The sequence below is a fragment of the Pteropus medius genome, unplaced genomic scaffold (assembly GCF_902729225.1).
Source record: "Pteropus medius unplaced genomic scaffold, Ma_sr-lr_union100, whole genome shotgun sequence".
Taxonomy (NCBI): domain Eukaryota; kingdom Metazoa; phylum Chordata; class Mammalia; order Chiroptera; family Pteropodidae; genus Pteropus; species Pteropus medius.
Genome location: NW_024347791.1, coordinates 25313071 through 25333677, shown reverse-complemented (window position 1 = coordinate 25333677; position 20607 = coordinate 25313071). Strand labels below are relative to the sequence as shown.

The following is a 20607-nucleotide window of genomic DNA, read 5'->3' as shown; positions in this document are numbered from 1 at the left end:
ACCTAGAACTTGGTCTGTTATAATTAGATTCATGAACTTCCAGGCATAGGCATGATATTATAATGATGGTGTAATGAGGCTGAGGTTATGGGCAGATTGGGGTAGTACTTTCTATGCACGTAGTTGTGGCTGGTTTAAGCCAGCAGCTTTTATGACCTTTGTGCCTTAGGATGTGAGATAATTTTTTTTTTTTTTTAAGGCAAGGAAACCCTTGGTTGATCTCACAGATTGCAAGGACCTTGTCAGCTTACAATCTCTTATTTTTTATTTTTTATGCTTACAGAACCTGGTCTTCCTAGGTGGCCTCCCATCCAAGTACTAACCAGGCCCGACCCTGCTTTGCTTCTGAGATCAGATGGGATCAGGCTTGTGCAGGGTGGTATGGCCGTAGAAGGGGTAATTTTTAACTATAAAAGGGGCGGTATTTCTGGGAGGTATTTAAGAAAGGTCTTTAGAGAGTTTTCTATGGTTATAGAGCTGGCCCTTCACTTCTGTCACTCATGCCTGATTAACTACCTAACAGTATCAACTAGTAAGCAAGATATAGGATGTGTGTATAGGTAACTTCGAATTATCTTCCATGCTCAGAGATAAGAGTTCCACAAAGAATGCTGGTTACTTAGCTAAAAATGTACTCAACATCTGAAAATAAAGCTATTAAATATTCTTAATTCTATCTCCTTATTTCTTTCCTGTCATACCTAATAAGCTTCTGGAAACTGTACTCTGTATGAATTGTTTCCTGTTTTTCCTTATCTCCCATTTACTTATTCTACTGTAATTTGGCCTTTTTTTCTTTTCCTGTTCAAACTATTCCACTGAAAATTCTTGTCAACTAGGTCACTAGTGATTATTTTAGCTGCAAATTTCAAAAAATATTTAGAGATTTAAACAATTTTTAGAGCTTTTTGCTGACTTAGCAAATTTTCCTGAAGCTTTTATTCCCTTGAAATCTATGACATCCTTCTGTCCTACTTTTTTTATTCTAGGTAACTATAATAATCTCTTAATGACAATAACCTAATCTATTTAATTTATTTTAACTTTATATCACCCAAATTTTGACACATTACAGGTTTGGTATCCTCCAGGAGAAATTAGCACAACCAGTACTGAATCTTCAACAGAAAAAATATATTCTGAACATGTTCCTTATGCAAGTAGTCTTTAAGGCACTATGGGGGAGAAAAAATGAGGAAGATGTATGTTAAAGGAATTTACAATCTATAGGATACTATAAAATTAAATAATCAGACAATCAGAAAGTTTAAGATACAAGGTATAAAGGAAGTAATAAGTACTCTTCAGAGTTTCTTTTCTGGACATATGGCCAAAAAAACCCACATTAAATCCTTTAGGAGGAGGGTAGAGATCTTGATTAACTAATTGTATGTAATTATGCATGTTATAATTTTAATGGTGACCACTAAAATACATTGAACTTAAAATCTCTAGAAAGCAAATAAAGGGAAAACATGAAGTTAAACAGAAACTGAGATTAAAATTCATGAAAAAAGCAGAGCAATTAAAAAGCACAAAATAAGATGTTAGCAATAAGTCTAAATATATCAGTAGCCATATAAATGTGAATGGATTAAATTGCCAGTTAAGAGAAAAAGACTTGATTTAAAAAAAAAAATTAGTTATTAGTACCACCGATGATCCATAAAGAAACAAATTATTACACCAATTCCTATAGAAATTATTTCCAAGTGGTTTAATGAACTAAATAAGAAAAACAAAAATTTCAGTCTCTTAGAAGAAAATAAAGAACACATATGACCACAAGATAAAGGAGTATTTCTTATATAAGTCATTAACAGCACAACTGAGAGAGAGAAAGGTGGTTAAATTGACTACCATATGCATACAATTATTTAATTTGTGTGAAGTATAATGAAATAATATTAGCTATTATTTAAAAAATTATTTAAAAAATTCTGTTCATCCAATGAAAATATAAAAAAACTGCAAAGATAAACCAAAGTTGAGCAAAGATATTTCACAGTAAAAGAGTGATAAAGGTTAGCATCCAGAATTTTAAAATTCTCTTAAAATGTATATATAAGAAAAAAATTCAATTGAAAAACTGGTAAAATAGATGAATAGGTAATTTATAGAAGAAAAACATGTAACTAATAAATTCGTTGAAGTTTATATATAATCCAGAGAGGACAAATTAAAACCATAATAAGAAACAAGTTATATCTCTCAGAGTAAAAAAATTAAAAAACGCTGGGAATGATTATTGGAAGAAATCCTACAACTCAGTAATTTTACTTCTTGGTATATAAACTCAGAAAAAAACTCTGGAATATACATAAAAGGAAATTATTTTAGCAACATTGCTTGTAATACTAAAAAAACAGTGGGAGCAATTTAAATGTCTATCAATACAGAGAGTGGATGAAACAATTATATTATGATGATGGAATACTGTGGTTTATATGTCTCAGCAAGGCTAAATGTTGAACAAACACCCCTTAAGTCATAGGATAAGATAAACAGCATGACATCATTTAAATACATTTTGAAAAATGAAAAACTATTATAAATTATTTAGAATTACATACATATATATTAAAATTATAAAGAATGCACATAAATGAAAAATAACAAAATTGTAGTCATGGTTACCTTTGTGGGAGAAAAAGTCTTCTGAGGAAAGGCACACTGAGATCCTCACTACGTTTTTAATTTTTTATTTGCTAGTTATAGTCCTCTCAATACCTTTTTATATATTTGAAACATTACCAAATAGGTGAGATTTTTTAAGAACTGTAAAAGTTAGAGGAGGGTGGGGAGGTCGACTTTGACTGGAGAGAATTAGGTAACAATTAAGTTTGTCAAATTAGCCAAGGGATGAAAGGTAGAAATGAAAATGAAGAGGGCACCACAGTGGAAGGAAACACCATATGCTTCTGTTCTGAAACTAGGAGCAAACAGAGAACTGAGGATGGCCCAGTTCCACTTGAACATGGAGACAGATTGAAAGCAGGAGAAAATGTAATTTAGGATGCTTCTTGAAAAGCTTTGATTATTAGGGTTCATATAGAATGGAAAGATATTTAGGGCTTCTTTATTTATTTATTTGTTTGCTTGTTTGTTTATTTATTTATTTATTTAAAGCGTCCCCCCCGCCCCTCAACTTCCGCCCCTAACCTATGGAAGTTGCCATCTCCCTTTAAAAACTGGATCTCTGAAGGCGGGGCGTCTCCTCCCCCGCCCTCACTTGGGGCCTGGCACACCCAGGGTATGGACTGTGGCTCCACTGGGGCACGAACCTAGAACCTTCTGTGTGTAAAGAAGATGTGTTAACCACTACTCTATGGAACCACCCCTATTTAGGGCTTATAAGCAAGGGATTATAAAATCTTGTGTGTGCTTTAGAAATACTAAAATGGTACAGAATTAATAAAGACTTGGAATACAAAAATGATGAATTTGAAATGTGAAGATACTTAAGAAACCACTGTAGCTTAGGAGGGTGGCACTGGAAGTGGCAAAGAAAAGATAGGTGTGAGAAATACTATTGAGATATGAATGAAAAAATTCAGAGTCTGATTGAGCATGGGGTGTGAGGACAACATGTAAGCTTTTGAGGCTAGATGGAAGAATAGTCATGGCATTAATATAAAAGAAATATCAGGAGAAGGCACTGGTTTAAAAAAGAAAGTTCAGTTTTACACACATTGAATTTTATATATTTCCTATGGAGATATTGAGAAGGCAGCTGAGAACTATGTATCTACTCAATAGTGTCATTAGAAAACATGTACAGTTGGCCCTCCACATTTGTGAGGTTCACATCCACAAATTCAACCAATCACAGATCAAAAATATTCATAAAAATATTATGTTGTTGCTGATGTGTACTATGTACTTAGGCGTGCTATGGTTACATTGGTAGTGAATGTGTACAGGTTTTTTTATTGTCATTATTTCTTAAACAATACAGTATAACTATTTACATTGTATTAGGTATAATAAGTAATCTAGAAATGATTTAACATAAATGGGAGAATGTGCATAGGTTATATGCAAACACTTCCATTTTATATGAGGGACTTGAGCATCTGAGGATTTTGGTATTTTCAGGGAGTGGAGAGTGGTCCTGGAAGCACTCTACACTGGATACTGAGGGATGATTATAGTTATGATTCAATCTAAAGGAAACAAGTAAAGAAAATAGTGGTGGGAATAGAATCTTTTGGAATGACTATTTTTAGGATGCTGGAAGAGAATCAGGAAGAGTTGTGTAACCAGTGCTAAGAAAGAGACTAAGGGATCACAGCATAATGCTGAAGTGAGGTGAGGAAACTAGAACTAGGTTTAATGATGCATAGGTCACCGGTGCCTATTGAGAGAGTGGTTTCGAAAGCATGGCTAAATGAAATTCTCATGTTAGTTTTTAAACATAAAATTTCTAATGCTATTTTAATTAATTGTGACCTTTTGTTCCAATTCTTTGACTGATTGTTTCTTATGTTCCTTCCTATTTATCACTGTTCTAGGAACTTTCTCACCTTCAGGGTGTTTACCAAATAGTTTCCAGAAATAGTTACAGGACAATTGAATTGTAGTGAAACAGTCTAGTTTCATTTCTTTTTTCTTTTGACAGAGGCATCTTTCAAAACCTTAAAGTTCTAAAAAATGACTTTGCTCCAATGATTTTAGTGATAATGCTTATTATGTTTACCTGTTTTAGTTACACCCACTGAATGGAATTAGTTTGTTTTTTTCTTTTTTAACTAGAACAATCAATCTGCCAAGCACATGACATATCCAGTCTCCCAGATATAACAAAATATAACGATATCATTTTGGTATTCCATCTACTCAAGCTCTTTATCTGGAACATATGTATGGTCTCATTCATCTCTTCACAGACTCACAGTTGCTATCTCCTTAAAGTATTTCTCTAAAAATAAAAACAGAAAACAAAACAACAGAAGAACATAACAACCAGTAAATCCTAAATATTTTGCATTTGGTTCAAAAATTTACATTTGTTTAATTATTATTTTTACATGCAGAATCATCATAGAATCTTAAATCTGGAAGAGGCCTAGGAGAAAACTAACCTGCATCATTTAACAAATGAGAAATGTAAATCCCAGAAAAATTAGGGTATCGGTAAAAGTTACATGACATGTAACACATTGTACATGATTCGGAATTATACAGTTACAATGACTAACACATAATAAAATGATTTAAAAATGACCTATTTCAGTCTTTCTAAATATTAGATTTTTCACTGTGGACATCAAACTATGTTAAGAGCTGATGAGGAAACAAAAGGTGGTGATATCTCTTTCTTCTAGGAGGAACATAATTGTGGAAAATCCTTGCTGTGCCATCTACAGATTCTAATAAGAAAGTTGTCAGTGTTGGATAAAGGGAGAATGAATAAATGGTTTTAGCTAACAAAATGTCTTTTCTCTATTATATAGTAAAATTAAAAACAATCCAATCAAGGGATTTTGTATATTAATATTTTTCAAACAAAGCCGTCAAACCCATTATCAAGTGCCAGATGCTTTGAGAGTTCATGTCAGCCTCCTCCCTCCACCCCAAATTTGTTGTCAAAAAGGTATGACCAAGGAGGATTGGGAAATTTAGATTTTTTTCTCTTTTGTTCTTCATTTAGGAAATCTCTTTACTCCTCACTCAATACTGGAAAAAGAGGGTTGTTCAAAAAGGCACTTTGAAGTAAGTATATATGAAAACAATAGATTTTATATATCCAATCTAATGGCACAAAGTTTTGAGGAAACTAAAATTTAAGCTTAACTCAGCATCTTAGGTTATTGTATATTAGCTAAATTTTGTAGGGACGGGGTAATGATTGACAGGAACTTACTGATAAAATAGAGGAAGAAAGATATAGTAGTTTCCTCTATATTTTTTTCCTTCTAAATGATGTACTTGAGTTTTATAAAAAATCCTTTTGGGTATGTGAAGAATGAAAGGGAGAGGATTGTACCATTAGGAAAGCAACCATAGGAAACCATGCCTGTGTGACATTAAGCCATGATGATGAAGGGATACTAATAACAATCTGGACTAAGATTAATTTTCAGGAAACTGTTCAAATTACTTCCATTTAGTATTGGGCAAATGCTTGGGTGCATCACACTCAAGACCTGAAAAGCATGCTTTCCCACAGAGCAGTAAACGATTCTGGATCTGGCCACAGTGTGGAGATGTTGCGACACAGATTCACGGTGCCAAGCTGAAGAATGCTGAATTCTCACGTTGCAGTGTGGATTTCCATTGCCTGCACCGATTTCCCTTTCCATTTTATAACATCTTATCATAACCTAGTGCTTCCATTTTTTTAGTATAAGTTCATAAAAGTTTGTGGCATACTTCTTTCTGGAGAAAACATTAGAATTTCTATGCATCCAGTATCCCTAAATATTCACATGGAATATGATGCTTTTAACCGATTCTCCATACTACAACTAGGAATCCATGTAATGCTAAATGAACCAATTTCAATGTGCAGTGTTATTAAAAGACCCAGCCGAGCATGTAAAATAATAGCAAATACCACCACAGTTTGTGGATTTCATTTAAGAATGAAATGGCATTCCATGTAAAAAGCATTCATGAATTCCTATGCAAATGTGGTTGTTCATTCATTTCACAAATGTGAAGTGTCTACTCTGTGCCAGGCACACTTCCTGGGTATGCGGAGAGAGACAAAATAGACTTCATACCTACCTACTGGAATAGAGCGACATTAAAGAGATACACCAACATATAATTACTATGTGAGATAAATGTAATGAAGGAAAATTAAAGAATATAAATTAAATGTTATAAGCTGATTCATATGGGAAGAGAAAAAGGAGCGAGGTGACAAGTTAGCCAGGTGGACTGTATTCCCAGGTGGAGAGAACAACATCTGGGGAGGTCTTGAGGGTGGAAGGAGTTTGGCGAGGTCAAGGAACTGAAACAATGTTCCTAGGTTAACAGGGCTTGAACTGTTGAGGAGGATAAGGTGAGAGTGGCAGGAGATGACCTGCCAAGTCAGCAAGGGCCAGAACATTCAGGTCAGTGACAAGGATTGTAGATTTTATTCCAAGTTCCGAGGGAAGCCATTGGAGGATTCGTAAGAAAGAAAACAAGATTAGATTCTGCTTCCTACTAGACTTTGTAAATTGCAACTCTAAACATTAGGAACTTTAATTATTTTTTACTAGATTTGTTGTTTCTTCAGTTTTATATTTGTTTTCCCAGAAAATATCTTAGACAGGGGATGCTTGAAATTTAAGGTCTACAGTTTTTTGGGGTAAAGAAAATCCCTCTGAAAATATGTTTGATTCTGCTGATATTCTACTTTTTTACATTGCAGCATAATTCTCCAGTCAACAATGGGTTTGTGAAATTTGATATTTGAAATAAATTTACCTTTATTTGAAAAAAATTCTGGATCATTAGACTACTAAACTATATTTTAGCAATGTTTATTAATTTATTATTCAGGAGTAAAAAGAACAAAAGAAAAAAATTCCAAAGATTATATTCAAAACATAATTTGAAGGAATGAAGATCCTTTAAACTTAGCTGAGTATCTTCTGAGAGGCAGTAAGAAGCCTATGTTCTTCCCTAGTAAATGAATTTTCTTTGTCACTATGCAAACAATTTACTATTTTTTTGCACTCTGAGAATTTTAGCACCTACATTTCCACAGTGTGTCTTAGAGAGTGGTTGTTACATGCGGAAGTGACTGAAGGTACATCAGAATGGGCTACTCATTTTTTTAATAAGTTAAATATCATCTACACTCACAAGCTGCAAAGCTGCAACTTAAAGGGAAAAGAACTCAAAATGATAAAGAGTGGATATTAATTTTAGAGACAAAATTAAGATACATAGTTTTCTCAAATGGATTCCACTTGCAACCCACCACAATAGAAAGTAGGATATTTAAGGAAAAAGATGCGTGGGAAACCTGTTTGAAAAGTACACAGGTTTGGATGGATTGATTTGCTTAAGGTTTTTTAAAAATGAAACTTAAAAAAATTATATTGGTGATGAAGATATTTTATATTTACCCCCATACCATTTTTAATGCTCTTCTTGCCCTCATGTAGATTTGAGTTTTTTCTGGTATCATTTTTATTTTCTGCCAACAAAAATTCCTTTATAATTGTTTTTTTTTTTTCCCCCCCTAATTCAGGTCTGCTATCAATTTTCTCAGTTTTTTTTTCTGTAAAGTTCTTCATTTCACTTTTGGGTTTAAAAGATATTTACCCTGGGTACAAAATTCTAAGTTGACTTTTTATATTTTTTCTGCATTTTAAAGATGTTGCTCCATTTTTTTATTTCTGACAATTAGAAGTCTGAAATCTTTCTTATCTTTGCCCTCTATACATAGTGTGTTTTCCTCCCCCCATCCCCTCTTGCTGCTTTTAAGATTTTATCACTTGTTCTCAGCAATTTAATTATGATAGTCTCAGTGTAGTTTTATTTATTTTCTCATGCTTGAAATTTGTTAAGCTTTTTGAATCCGTGAGTTTACAGTTTTTATAAAAGTTGAAAAAGTTTTGCTGTCATTTCTTCAAAAATGTATATATGCTTTTATTCTACTCTTCCTCTCACATTTTTTTCCCCGCTGAAACTGCAATAACCCATAGGCTAGGATGCTTGATATTGTCCCACAGGACAATGTGGCTCTGTTCATTTTTTCCCCCTTTTATTATCTCTGTACTTTATTTTGAACAGTTTCTATTTCTATATCTTCCAGTTTACTTCTTCTCCTACCCCTAAAGTATTTAATTTGCTGGCAACCTTAGCCAGAGAAGTTTTCATGACAGATAATGTATTTTTCATTTTGGGAAGTCTCATATGATTATTTTTTATATCTTTCAGTTCTTTACTCATTATATTTAAGTTTTACTTTAAAATTTGAGCATGTTTTCTTTTGAAATTTTAAAATCCTTGCCCATTAATCCCATTATTTCTGTCATTCCTTGGTCAATTTATACTGATTGCTTTTTTTTCAAATCCCCAGGTTAAGATTTGTATTTTTCTGCTTCTTGGCTAACTATTGTAAACTTCTCATTGTTGAGTCTGAATTTTATTTGACTCCTTTAATAATTTCTACACTTTGTTCTGGTAGGCAGTTACATTACTTACAAATAAGTGTGGTCCATTCAAGGCTTTCTTTTAAGCCATTTTGGAGTGGGTAAATGTAGACATTCTTTAGAACTAGTTCATCCCCAAAAAGGGTAGTGTTTTCTGGGCAAATCTATAGATTCCCAGTGTATTAATCTGCTTGGGCTGCCATAATAGGACACCGCAGACTGGGCAGCTTATACAATAGATTTATTTTGTCACAGTTTTAGAGCCTAGAAGTACAAGATCAAGGTGCTAGTAGAGTTGGTTTCTGGTGAGGTCACTCCTGGCTTACAGATGGACACCGTTTCACTGTGCCATCACATGGTCTTTTCTCTCTGCATGAGTTGATGTCTTTCTGTATACTGCTGGTGTCTTTTTCTCTTCTTATATATAAGAACACCAGTCCTATCAGATTAGGTCCCACCCTTATATATCCTCATTTAACCTAAATAATTTCCTTAATTATTGCCACGGGGGATTAGGGCTTCAACATATAAATATGGGGGGAGTGGGCACAATTCAGTCCATAACACTCAGCATATTCAGTGCGGTTTCTCTACTGTGACCCATGGGAACTTGAATGAATGATACTGAGCCCTGTATAAGCTGTAAAAATATCTTTATCTTATGGATACCCAGTAATTGTTCTTTTCTTTCTTTTTCTTTTTTGGCCTACTTCTGTAGAATTTCACCTTACATATGCTCATATTGTTTTTTTATTCAAAGATTTTAGAAAACACCTATGTAGATTTCTGGAGCTCTTTTTCATGTTTCATCCTCTGCATCATAAATTTTAGCTTTTTTGGTATTCCTGAACACCATTCTATGTTTTCTCACATCAATCAGAACACTCTATTTGCGTTCTCCTGCCTGGGCTGCACTTGGAAAATGCCTGCTGGCAGAAAGCTGGTAAAATATAGGATTCACATTGGTTCCTCTCCTCTCAAGGTTCACAGTTCTCTTCTGCTTACTGTCCATTGTCTGAAAAGAGTTGTAGCATATATTTTTCCAGTTTTCTTCTTGATGTAGGAGGTACAATCTCATACAGAGCATGGGCTGAAGCAGAAGTTCTTTTAATTTATATTTGTAAAATTAAAGATTTGTGACTACTTAATGTTTTCATAAATATGTGGTAATAACATTAGTAGACTTGCTTTCTAGACATATCTATCAATATTCTTGATAGAAAGCAAGATATATCTATCTTGTCAATCTAAATATATTAGGTCATACTGTGCTTCCAATTGCAGCCCCAAAATTTAAAAATTATGTTCAATTAGAACCTGACATGAAATCCTTATCAAATAAAACTCAATCTCACAATAGTAATAATATTGTGAAAAAAAATGGTTAAAAACTGCTCCTAGTTGACAACCATTGATATAATACATCCTTAAACTGACCAAACATGTGAAAATAATGAAGCCATTTGTTAAATGATTGCATTTAATCAATCTCATGAACATTTTATTGAAATGTCACTTAAACTTTTGTGCAAATGAGAATTACATAGATGCAAATGTAGGGAATGTGTCGGAGTTTAAAAAGTTGTACAGGTGATAAAGATGCACATCGATTGTTGAGAATTACTATCCTAGAGTTCAAACTGGAGTGTGCATCAGAACCAACTGGAGGCCTTGCTAAAGCACAGATTATCAAGGCTCACTTGCTGAGACTTTGATTCATTAAGTCTGACCTAAGATAGTACATTTTTGACAGTTTCCCAGGTGATGCAGCTACTATTAATCCTGGAACCATACTTTGAGAATCACTGTTTCATAGCACAGTTATTCGTGCTGTATAACTTTGGCAATAATTTTTCAAACAAAATTTTATTAACAATTTGATAAATTAGGATGACAACATGGTATAGTCAAAGAAGTATGGAAACTGGAATTAAAATGAAAACAAAATATCTGGGTTCAGATCTTGCTCAATCCTTACTCGGAAGTCATTTTGTTGCTGAATTTCAGATGCATAATCTGTAGAAAGGAAATTATAAAACGTGATTAGCTACCTGGCATAAATAACACACTTAAATTAATCAATCAATTAATTAATTAATTTTAATAATAAACATTACTTTTATTCTATTTCTTTCTTCATACAGACTTCATTGAAAAAAAAAATTATACCGACAACAGTGTATGGACTCCTTTGAACAAAAAGACTTGAAACAATTGAGGCAAGTCACCGAAGAGCCCTTTATCAGAGGATCTGGAGCATAATAACCATTTTAATCTTTGTGGTCAATTTTGGAACAGTCCCTAGGAAACACAGTGAGCCCTGAGTTCTGGTGAATAGATTACATCTTGGATCTTTTAACCCCTTCTTGGAACACACAAATTCTAGATTTACTTTAGAATTAATCAGAATTTTAAGATTCTACTAATTTGAGGTAGAATTATGAATATATCAACCATGATTATTTCGGACTGAACTGAAAACATTTCTATCTACATTATTGGGCTTTCTGGTTTACTTTTGGTCATTTATGAAAATAAACATGACTTCACTTCAGTTTGCTTGAATGTTTTTTCCAGTAAGATGCATCAGTCATTAGGAGGTTGCTTCTCAAGATAGACATGTTATACAATGTTCTTTACTACATTTTCCTGCTGGAAGGATGTGTAATGTATGTTACCACTTCTGTCATTAAGGGTATGGATCTTGCTTAGCATGACATTTTGTGGGATCCTAGTTGTGTGGTATATTTATAGGCATCTAACTGGATGAATAACATCTGATGAGTTCAAAAAGCACACACATTAATGGAAGTATTAACATCTTTCTGAATAAACTACAAAAACAAATCCAAATTCTGTGGTAATGCTTCCATCTGTCCTATGACAGTCATTATTATAGAATATCATACAGTGGTGGTGTTACAAATGTTATGTCTCTGGAGCATCATGTAACCTTGGGAGCAGAAATTTCTGAAGAACCAAAGGAGAGTAAAGGCTATAATTAAAAATAAGCCCCAAGAAATAGTTTCCATGTGGTTGCAAGAAGCCCTTGAGCACAGCTGGAAAATTTCAGGCTGAAATATGTTGGAACAATAGTTTACAGAGGAAAGTAGCTGGGTTTGTGGTTATACTTGGAAGTGAAATTTCCTTGCTTGGTTGTAATAGCAAAGTAGCTATAAAGTTTGGGAGAATGTTTCCTAAAGAAGATTGTTACTCCCTGAATTACAAAGAGAAACATTAAACATTATTTCTTCAATGAGAGTATGGGCTTACAGTCACATTAAGAATAGTTTATTATGTACAAATAAAAACAAGTTTCAAGGTATAAAGAAAAATATATATTTGTTTAATAATAAGGGTTAAAGAGTCCAAAATTCAGAAGAGGAGATTAGAATTTAGTATAAAGTTGTAAAATGAGGTTACATTTTAAATCTTGTGGTACAAAACTTTCCTTTTAGTATTTAAATAAACATCTCAGTATATCTAAAGTCAGCTCATCATTTTTCTTGAGTTTATCTCCGTATTTCCTTTTTTGTTGTTACTGGCTTCATCCTCCTTCAAGTTATCTACTTGAAACTTTGGTGTTATTTTAAATTTCTTCATCTATTCATGTTTCATATTAAATCAATTGTTAATTTCTTTCCATTATACTACTAATAGGTCATTCATATCCATATCTATTTATTAAATTGTTTTAAGATGTTAGGATTATTGAAAATAGTTTTAAAAGAAATGCCAGACAAGCAAAGTACTGTGAAGTTGAAAAGCCTTCAGGTGTGCATAATCAGTTGGAAATGGGAAGAGGGGATGCAAGAGTGGTTAATTTGTGGTTGATGAAATTTTAAGAAATCAATGCATTGAAAAGCTAGAGTGGAATCCAGGAGTAAGGATAGAAAAGCTAAAAACAGATGTGTGGCTAGCATATGTGGGTGATCATGAATAATATTTTGGATGATAGGAGTGTATTTTAGAACAAGAATGTATACTGCTGCTGACAAGCAGTATTATCAAACTATAAAAAAATCATGCCAAATATGGGTCTATCTGGGGTGGAAAAAGAATCTCTCTTTTAAGAAAGTAGCTTCAGTCGGTGTTTCTTCAACCTTCTGGCATATTAGTAAATTGTTTAGTTGTTAAAATATAATGCTAAAAATTTTCTTCAAAGTTTTTTTTAAAGCAATGGTAATTTTATTGTTTCTGAAAAGGAACTTAAAAAAACCAATGCAATCTATAATCATATTAATGTGCATGCTGGCTTAATGGTGTGAATATCAACAAAAGACAAATTAAGTACTTTATTTGAGATCTAAATCATAATGCAAGTTCAGTGAGTTGCTTGATGGATACTAGGATTGTTCCCTGCTGTATTAGTTTTCTACTCTGTATAACAAATTACCACAAGCTTAGCAGCTTAAAACAAAATGCATTTTTTACTCATAATTCTGTAAGTTGAAAGTCCAGGATGACATGGCTGGATTCTCTGCTCAGGGTATCACAAGGCTGAATGTAAAGTATCAGCTGGCTTTGTTGTCATCTAAAGCTTGGCATCTTCCCCATAATTTCTGCTATTGGCAGAAATCAGTTTGTTGTAGATGTGGTAGAGAGGGTCCCCATTTCCTTGCTAATCATTAGTGGGCAGCTACCCTTATCTCCCGAGGGCCATCTGCATTCTTTCTTATAATATAAGTGGCTCTTTCTAGCTCACAGAAGCAAGTCATTCTCATGCTTCAGATGTCTTTGACTTCCTCTTCTGCCATCATCTAGAGAAAACTCTCTGCTTTTATGGGCTCATGTGAACCCATAAGTTAACTGTGCCACAGAGCATAACATAATTACAGAACTTATATCTATCTCATTGTATTCACAGGTTCTGGGATTAAGGGAAGACATATTTGTGTGTGTGTGGGGAGCATTTTTGCAATTTTGCCTGCCACACCTGTGTAATGTCAGTAATGGGACAGTAAGGTTGTGGATAGCAGTGTAGTCTTGTAGGAAAGACAGACAGAATAGAATTGTTCTTCCTATTGGGTCTGTAGGTATGCTCTTGTCTCATTTTAGGTTGATTTGAATAAATAACAAATTGCAGAAGAAAAACAAAATAAACCCTTTTTCCAAGACCAAAATGCCTTTATGAAATGAGAGTTAATAATTCAGGAATTAATAATTTTCAAAGAATTAAAGTAAAATTCACTTAAGATGATATTTAACCAAATGAATACAGAGATATTTGGTGAATTTGAAGTCAATGAAATCAAGAACATTTTATGGAACTATGCTCATAATGCTAACAAATTGCATACATGTTGACTAAAAACTGTAATGAGATAAAATAATTTACCATTCTTAGATGTTTTCAAGGAGAAATATAAAAGTGAAATCTTGGATTGCTATGATTATCTAAGATTTAAAAGAAAAACAGTGAATTGGAAAATATTGCTTTCTTAAGAGAATGTTTCCTAATTAGTGGGTCTTTTCTAAAATTTCCTTAGCAACAATATTTGCCCGGCACCCCCACACACATTGGGTTCTTATGAATGCTATTTAAAAACTCTCATAGAAAGAAATTTTTAAATTTTTTTGCAAAAGAATTGGGCTGACTATTGTTAATTATATAAATTAAACCATTAGAATTTAACAAAATTTCATGTAAGACATATTCAAATACATACACATGATTCATTACCATAAATATGTCCTTTGGGAATATTAATGAATGTTTTGTTCTGAGGGAAATTATGAAGTTGAAAAAAAAAAATGAGTACATCAGTTTCTGGATTTAACCGTAAATAGAAATCTATTTTTTTCTGCTTAGCAATGGATGAATCATTAATTCAATTTTTTTTATATATATTAGGCTGAAATTGAGTGAATTCCCATTTCCATTTTCTCATAGGAAATGTGATGGTAAGTGAAAAAGACAAGTTATTAAAAAGTTATGAGAGTTGGAAAATTATGGACTATTGGAAACTCCTTATTATAATATGTGTCATACATGATTGTAATGTAAACCTAATTTTAATGAGATTCGATTTATTATTTTTAAGGAATATTGTATAAGCATTAGTGCTGTTTGCTTTTTAGAATTTAATATTGTTATTATATTGGTCCCTGTAAATCTAGTCTGATTATCATCTATGATTTTTTTCTTAGAATGCTGAAGCCCAGTCCTTGAGGCGTCAGTGCTCTATGGTGTTGGAATCTTCTTGCTAGTCGGCATGTGCCGGTGGGTGCAGATATGGCCTCAAACGATTCCACCCAACAAGCAGCCCAAAGCTATGTGGCTTACCCCACTCAACCGGGATAAGGCTATTCCCAGCAGAGCAATCAGCCCTACAGACAGCAGAGTTACAGTGGTTAGAGCAAGGCAGCAGATACTTCAGGCTACCGCACTCAGCCATCTGTGGCTCTTATGGACAGACCCAGAACACAGGCTATGGCACTTGGCCAGCAACCCAGGGATATGGCTCAGCGAGTGGCTATGGCAGCCGGAGTTCTCAATCATCTTATGGCAGCAGTCCTCCTACCCTGGCTGTGGCCAGCAGCCAGCTCCTAGCAGCACCTTGGGAAGTTACGGTAGTGGTCCTCAGAGCAGTCTCAAGGTGGGAATATGGTCAGCATTCTGACTATGGTGGACAACAACAGACTATGGACAGCAGCAAAGCTTCTATAATCCTCCTCAGGGCTACGGACAGCAGAACCAGTATCACAGTAGCAGAAGGGATGACAGAGGGGGTGGTGGCGGTAACTCGGATGAAGATCAGTCCCCCATGAGTGGTGGCAGCGGTGGAGGCGGTGGAGGCGGTGGCGGCGGTTATGGCAATCAGGACCAGAGTGGAGGTGGCGGCAGTGGCTAAGAAAGAGGCCTGCAGGACCGAGGAGGCCTCGGTCGAGGCTTGGTGGTGGTTACAACCGCAACAGTGGTGGCTGTGAACCCAGAGGTCCTGGAGGTGGCCATGGAGGTAGAGGCAGCATGGGTGGAAGTGACCATTGTGGCTTCAACAAATTCGGTGGCCCTCGGGACCAAGGATCACGTCATGACTCTGAGATAATTCAGACAACACCACCATCTTTGTGCAAGTTCTAGGCCAGAATGTTTCAATTGAGTCTGTGGCTGATTACTTCAAGCAGATTGGTATTATTAAGACAAATTAGGAAACAGGACAGTGCATGATTAATCTGTACACAGGCAGAGAAACAGGCAAGCCCAAGGGAAAGGCAATGGTTTCATTTGATGCCTCATCTTTTGCTAAAGTAGCTATTGACTGGTTTGATGGCAAAGAATTTTCTGGGACTCCAGAGGTAACTTTTAATTTCATGGGTTAATTTTTTTTATATAGTATATACTACCATGAATATATTCTTATGAGAAATTTAATTGAATGATCTCATATTAAAAAATGCTTATATGAATGAAGTTTAATGATTTAGCAATATGTATAATTTACTTCTAGTTTAGAATAAACTGTAAGTACAGAAAAACTCAATCAGAATGTCAATTCAAAATGTGTAAATACTCAACCTGGACTAATTGGAATTAACCTTTGTATGAACTGTAAAGAGATAATTAGCACATTTTGTTTTTATATGGAGCAGGTGTTAAGCAAGAGAAATATTTAGCCTTATATAAAAAAAATAATTTTTTCTTAGTTCTTTCATATACTATCTTATATTTCAAAATATATTTTTAAAAATATATAAAATATATGTAGAATACAGAACATTATATAGAAATATATTATCTTTCTCTAAAGCAATCCTTAATTTTTGTCATTTATTCATACAATCATTAAATAATTACTGAGCACCAACTATGTTCAGGCACTTGTACAGGAGGCAATTATAATAATAGAAATGCCAATGGAAAATATTTATCGACCAGCTGCTACATGTCAGACTATTTGCTAAACACTTAACATGCATTAGTTCATTAAGTCTATTAGATCAGTACTATTATTGTCCACATTTTTATGATAAGGGAACCAAAGCATAAGGGATTAAATAAGTCACGTGAAGTCACAGCTAGTCCTAGATCCATATACATCATTTAGTTCTAGATCCATATACATCGGATAGTCTGACTCCAGAGGGAATACTTAGTACCATTATACAAAAAATAGTAAAAGAAAAAAAATTGTATCCCTGCCCTCATCAAATTTACATCTTATCTGCTGAAGATCACATAAAAGAAATAAAGAAACAAATATTTAATTATAATTAGTAATATATTTCATGAATAAAAATGACAATTTTCTGTGAGAAAGAATTATGAGAAGACTTAATTTCGGTAGAGAGGCTAGTGAGGTTGTGTCTGAGGCTGTGGTATTGAAGTTGAGACTTTAGGTAGGGTGAGTTAGAAAGGAGGGAAGGAGGAAGAGAAGGATGGCACTTTCCATCTGGAGAGATGAGTATGGAGAAAGATGTTAAGTTGGAAAGAGTATGGTAGGTTGAGGAACTGAAAGGAAGTCAGCAAAGGGGAGAATGGCATAAAATAGGGTAAGGTGGGATGCTGAAAAATTTTAAGTTTAATTTTATATTCAGTGGAAAATAATCCAAGAATTTTTAGTCTTTAAATCATTGTTCAGGTTGTAACTTGAAGAGCAGATGAAAAGGGGAAAGAGGGCATGGAGAAAGACCAATTAGGATGTTACTTCAGGAAATCAGGTACAACAGTTTTAGTTTTAACTAAATGTGTAGCAGTAGAAATAAAGATGAATAAATTAATTTGGTTAGTAGTTAAAGATAACAATTGATATGGTATGTGTGGGAAATATAGAGGTGGTGAGGAAAAGGGATATGGGTAAGAAAAAGGGAGGTAGTGAAGAAGACCCCGAAGAAACAGCCAGAGAGATAGGAGGAAAAGCAGTGAGTGGGTTGTCAAAAGCCAAGGGAAGAGAGTGTTTAAAGAAAGTGTTCGATTGTGTCATAATCCCTTAGAAATCAAGGAAAAGGATACTGAAAAATTTCCACTATATTTGCTATCATGGAGATCATTAATGACTTTTGCAAGAAGAGTTTTAGTGGAGTAATGAGAACTATGCCAGATTAGAGGCAGTAAAGGAGTGAGTGAACACAGCCTGGGTAAATAATTATTTTGAGAATGTTCATGGTCAAGGGCAGTAGCTAGGAAGGGATATAAAGCCAATGACTTATTGACTTAAGAGATGGATTAAAGGACACAAATTGTCCTTTGCTATATGTCCCATTGAAAAGTGGTTTCTAATTTTCCTTCCTTTGCTTTGGGGCTTGCTTTAGTGACTTACCAATAGAATGTGGCATAAGTGATGCTCTGGCCTTCTGAGGATACTTACTCTGCAGCTTCTACTTGAGTTTTTCTGGATACTTACTCTTGGAGCCATGAACTCTCATATGAGAAGTCGGAGAACTGAGAAGGCCAATCTCTAAGGGAGTCCAGGTTAGCCACATGGAGAGGCTATATGAAGACAGAGATACTTGGACGGTCCCATCTGTTCGAGCCATCTCAATTCAGGTAACAGGCTTTGAGTGAAGAAACTCTGTTGAACAATGCAGCTTCAGTAGGTGCTATGAGAAATATCAAGAAACCAAGCTGACAGCCAGAAATGAAGATCTCAACCACTCGGCCTAGCTGAGACCCCAATTATTACAGAGCAGAGACAAACCATTACCACTGCATTTTGCCTAAATTCCTGATCCACAGTGTAATGAGCAAAATAGCTACTGATTTATGTCACTAAGTATTGGGGAGTTCTTTTCCACAATAATAGGTAACTAGAACAACCTTATACATAGTAGTTGTTTAATAAATATTTAATCGAATAGTTCATTTCATAAGAATTTAATTTTTAAAAAATTTTACAGAAGCATATGCTTAAAACTGAACACATAATCATGTGGAAATTAAAAATGTTTTAATATGATATATATTTCAGCATTTTAATCATTTAATTGAATATTTTCCCTATAAGTCAAAATTAATGAAAAACTTTATATTTATAAATTATTTACACTCAAATTATTTAAACGCTGTATATATTTCAAGCATCTTCTTGTTATCCCCAAAGTTTGAAAAACTTTCTGCACTGACTTGATATACTCTTAACTTTGTCCAGGCATTGGTCTCAGGACTTCATGTGTATTATATCATTTAACTTAAGAACAATCATTTCAGGTGGGTATGATTTTTATCTGCATTATACAGAAAAGCAAACTAAAGCACAAAGTTCAATAATATTGTCAAGGTTGGACAACTAATACCTGATCAAATAAAAATTTGAATCCAGGAAGCTGCAGAGCTTGTGTTTTTAACTACTCAGCTATATAACAAAGGCTACTGGTTGCCTTAAAGGAGACAGTCCTGCTCCACATTCCCCAACACACACACACACACACACACACACACACACACACATTGGGATTCTTTCCTTTCAGTATCTAGTTGAGAAAGGTTATGTTGGAGTGCTTGACTATGAAGCTGGGAGGAAAGTGTAGAAAAATTTTGGAACCGAGAGCACTTTTCAGGCAGAGAAGGAGGTGGTTGCTTGAAGGGATGAACCAAAGAAGCTTCTCTTTTCATCTCTCAGCCTAGGTCTGACTCGTACCTCTTCCTACACCTAAGGGATTGCTGAACCTGAATCAGTTTCACGATGCATTTAATATTTTCTATCTGCTTCAATGTGGAATCTTTGAGAACAATTTTACTTAGAGCTTCTTTAGCTATGAATTACATGAGGTCTGATTATTGTAATGCATTGAAATAAAACTTAAGTTTTGCAGTTGCGTATAAGCAACTCAATAGTCACAGCCAAGTTTATGAAAAAATATCCCCCCCCAAAAGTAGGAGGCATAATCACTGAAATATAGGTGCTATATTGTTCTTCAGAAAGGTCTTGGCAGCTTTCATATATTTCTAGTAATAATATCCCATATCAGCCTTCAAGGAAATGACACTGGACTGCTACCAAAGCTTTGTTATGTGTTACCCAGAAATATGACTCTCAATGATGAATACTTGTAACTGGCTCTAAAGGGATTATTCCCATCAGGAGAAGCATTATGTGTTAGAGGTGACTACTGAGTGAGCTGGCAGAAGATCATTCTTTAGCAGAAAAAGCAACTTGAAATTTTTTTATGTAAGTGTGACCATATCTCATTGAAAGTGATAGTATATGAAATGAAAATCTTTTAAAAAATGAAATTGTATATAGAATGCGATTTCTGTAGTCGAGCCTCTTATAATTTTAATTCTCTTAATATCTTTGGCACCTAGAATTCATTTAATTCTTAATTAGGTCTTTGTTCACATGTTAATTACTCTTCTTGCTCAACATCTTTTGTGCTTACGAATGTAGTTCTAAGTTGCTAATATGATGTCTCATTGTCAAGCAGGAGATGATAACTTCAGGGTCTTGAGGAGAAGTTATGTGTTTGTTTTGCAGAAGGAAGGATGCCTCCAAGGTAGTTGAGTCCAGCTGCTGGAGCCCAGGAGTCTGATGTGAAAAAGCGTTATTTATGGCTGAAGAAATAGACT

The 20607-nt window shown here is 34.3% G+C and overlaps 2 pseudogenes; one reads left to right on the top strand and one right to left on the bottom strand.

The window, feature by feature from the left end:
• Positions 1-274: 274 nt before the first annotated feature.
• LOC120615304 (uncharacterized) lies at positions 275-393 on the bottom strand (annotated as a pseudogene).
• A 14943-nt stretch (positions 394-15336) lies between these two features.
• Positions 15337-16424, top strand: LOC120615145 (RNA-binding protein FUS-like; annotated as a pseudogene).
• The last annotated feature ends 4183 nt before the right edge of the window (positions 16425-20607 follow it).